Below are 3,750 nucleotides of genomic sequence, written 5' to 3'. Positions count from 1 at the left end.
AGCCTCTCAGGATACCTTGTGTCAGAGTTGCATGTACCCCATGCACACCGTTTGACCATTTTTAAACTTCAAATCTCAGAAAAAGCTCATAAAACCGAACAAACTGACTTTCTGTAATGCATTTCAATGGACGTCCAGGCAGAGAATGTCCCAGTGTATGGGAATGGCTATACGCACTGTGATTGGCTCATCATGTCTGAGGGCGGGGCTTAGCCATAGATCAATTCAAAACCTTGAGCTGACCTTTTAATATGTCACATGGTGCTGCCCGTCTTTAAAACAGTTTAGTACAAACCTGACCATCCCAGAGTGTGGCTCTAACTCTAAACCTTTGGATTCAGTGATCAGACATTTTCCATTCCCTTTAAATCCCCATCCATCACAGACATCACGACCAGCGTGAAGCAACAAGTGTCCCATCATCCCTGCCTGACACCAGGTGTGCTCACTGGAGAATTCCTCCCCTTTGGCGAGTTATGGGGGACAGGCAGAGGAGGACAACAGACAAGAGGAACTACTGACGTTTAGAACAGTACACAGTACACAGTACGGTGCTGTGTATATCTTCAAGTCTGAACATGTCAGGTTCATGTTAAGCTGTAGATTCAGCCTGGGAGATATGCAGACTTTGGTGACAAGTTGCAGCTTGTTGCCATATTTGTCACATCCCCAAAGACTCTGAGGAATTCGACGGTGTCTCCAACTTCCACAGGATGTGTCAGAGCAGCCGGGACATGAGACACACAGAGGGAGGAAGGCCTCTGTGTGTCTCTTATAGTTTGAGGATTCCAGCGAAGATGTCATTCTCGTTCTGAGACGACAATAGGTGGCATTATATTAAAGATCATTTCAATAAATATCAATTATAACATGCAACCAAACGAGAGTTTTTTATTTATTTATTTTTGTAGCCATTTTAGGATCTATAACACCAGGTAGGAAACATATCCAGTTAATGAGAAGTCTTTAAGGGACTGTTCTTTACTCGTCAGGGGAGTTAGTGGCTGGGTGTGATTTTTTTATTTTCCCTGAAGCTACAAATATTTTGTGACAGGTTGAAAATCATGACCCTCCCTCCACCATAAATGAGTTACTAGATGTTTAAAACTTAACCTTTGATGTTTTAAAGTTTAAAGTTAAAAGTTGAAGACAAAATCCTGAATTTGAAAAAGCTTCATTTTTTTACTCTTGTTGTGCAAACGGTTTATTTTTGTAGAAATTTTAAGTGAGAGGTAGAATAAAGTCAATTTGATGAAATATCATTATTTTAAGCTCAAGCTTGGTTACTTTGTTTTTTTTTTCTACCTGAAGTGTTTGTCACACATGATGTGTCCAGGGATCATTTCTGTTTTTACAGTTTCTGGCTGTGATAAATGGTGTCATTTTGACGATTAAAAAAACCCTGTTTATAAATAAAAAATAAATACAAACTACAACCATTAAAATGTGTATGCCCCTCCTCTAAGCCAAAATAAAAAAACAAAAGCCCTTCTCCAGAGCTTGAAAAATTATTTGACAAATTATTTGACACCAAGCATTCGGCATTCACGCTCAGGTCACATGACTCTGCAGTGGTCAAAAATAGTGGGAGCTCTCTGAGGCCTCTCTCAACCCTTAGGGACTGTTCATTATTTATTCTTGGCGGTGTGTGCAAGAAGGGGGAGGCAGGTCAAATAATTTTTTAAGCACTAAGGAGGGACTAATGGTTTTTATTTTGGCTTAAGGAAGAGGCACACAGATATAAATGCCAATTTCTAAAGCCACCAAACCTGCGGGCACGTGTGGAAGCCATGTTGTCCTTTTAAAACAATCACCAAAATGACCCCATGTATCTCAGACAGAAACTGTACAAACAGAAATTATCATTGGATTTTTACATTTCTGGCGGTCCTTGAACGCATCGTGTGCAATTAATGCCTCCGTCAGAGGGCAAAACAAATTCTAAGCTCACAAGTGATATTTCATCAAAGTCACTTTATTCTATGTCCCATACTTTCAAACGTTTAAGGGGAAGTTTAAAAGAGGGAGGGTCACGCACTCTCCTCCAATCACTCAGGGAGGCTCAAGGAAAAATATAAGAAACATTTTTTTTAAAAGTAAGTACAGAACAGTCCCTTTAAGGCGTGAAACTGTTTCGTCCCCCCTGCACAGGGATTCATCTCTTACCATGTGGTGTGAGTGACGTACACCAACAAAGGGACATCAGGGTACCAAAAAAAAGATAAGAGAGAAAGGAAGAAAGCAAAGTGATTTTGTAAAACAATTTCAAAAGGAGCGTGAGAGACACATGAATCAAGAGAGGATGGGGGCCCACAGAGACTGCTGATGCATGGGCCCAGAGTTTGGTGCTACGCCCCTGTGTGTGTGGAAGTATATGGCAGCCTGCTGGAGGTTATTTTGGAGGAGGAGAGAGCAGCTGTCTGTGGACACCACATGGAAAACCATTTCCTGTTTGTCTCCTTGATTTGACCCAAAGCAGCTGAAACTGATTCACAATCACTTCCTTCTTTACTGAATGGAGCCATATTCACAAACATCCTGAGAATCCTCTCACAGAGCTCCTGACTCAGCCTAAAGGTGCAAACACACCAAACCGACATCAAAGAACTAGCGGTGACGAAAGCCAACTGTTGCGTCGTCTACGTCGCCTCACGTCGCCCTGTGTCAGTTGCATTTGAACACACTACACGGACTACATCCGACGGCCAAGTAGCACGTACGTTCTGCGCCTGCGTGAGAGAGAGCGGAGTGAGAGAGTGGTACATCCTGTCAGCCGAGGGGTTTCCTATCTGTGCAGCCGAGCACCGCAGCACCTCCACGGACTATTACATCCAGACGGTCCCGGTGTTTCCTCCGCAGGCTCCACTTCACTCAGCTGCCCGATAAACCCGCTGCTTCTTCCCACTTTAACCTGAATAACAAACCAGGGCTCGCTGCTCCGGTTGGATCCAAACGGAGAGCCGGGGCTAGCTCAGAGACTAGCGGAGGCTAACCGGCGCCGGCTAACTCGCTACAGGGGCGAGGAAATAAAACCTGAACAGCCAATCAGAGTGATCTCTCTCACCGACAAGCTCCGCCGCCGATTCAACATGCTCAATCAGCTGAAAAGCCGCCGATGCCGAAGTGCCGACGGTGCGGGACACACCGCAAAAACTAGGGCGACAGACGCTCACTGACGGCCCACCGACAGTTGCTAGCTAACAGTAACGCCAACGGGTCGGGCGAGAACAGCTGATGATGCAACCACGAAAATGTTTGAAGACTGTTCAGTTTGGCTGATGTGGTCTTCAAGGGACGTGGTCAACGTCGTCCATCAAAGGCTGCGTCCATCAAAGGCTGCAGCCCCTGAACTGAGACGCAGCTTTTGTCTTTCTGTCATTTTCTCCTCTTTTCTAAGAATGTCGGTAGAGTTGCATCACTGGGAGCGACTGTCTGTGCCAGGAGGCTTTGTGAAGTTTACCTGACGTGGAGCTCCACCGTGGGGCCCCTTCACATACCTTCATTTAAGTTCACATTAACTCAAGCTACAGTTCAGAGATCATAGAAATGTGGGTTACAGAAACATAAGCTTTCACCTGTCACCATGATGAAGATTAGAACACTTCAGTGAAGCAGAGGAGTCATTTCTCCTCCCCTCCCCTCCCCATGTGACCCGGCCGGCCCACCCAGCCCTCCCCCGGTCCCGATCCGCCCTCCCTGCCCCTGCTCGTGCTCCCCGCTCCTGATCCTGCTCCTGCTCGGCTCCGGCGT

The 3,750-nt window shown here is 45.7% G+C and overlaps 1 protein-coding gene across 1 annotated transcript in view; it reads right to left on the bottom strand.

Annotated features, from left to right (window-relative positions):
* abcg1 (ATP-binding cassette, sub-family G (WHITE), member 1) overlaps positions 1–3,750 on the bottom strand; it is a 281,654-nt gene that overhangs the window by 200,585 nt on the left and 77,319 nt on the right. The window lies entirely within an intron of this gene.

The sequence above is a fragment of the Epinephelus moara genome, chromosome 2 (assembly GCF_006386435.1).
Source record: "Epinephelus moara isolate mb chromosome 2, YSFRI_EMoa_1.0, whole genome shotgun sequence".
NCBI lineage: Eukaryota > Metazoa > Chordata > Actinopteri > Perciformes > Serranidae > Epinephelus > Epinephelus moara.
The sequence above is the reverse complement of the archived record's forward strand: the minus strand, read 5'-3'. Positions and strand labels throughout refer to the sequence as shown.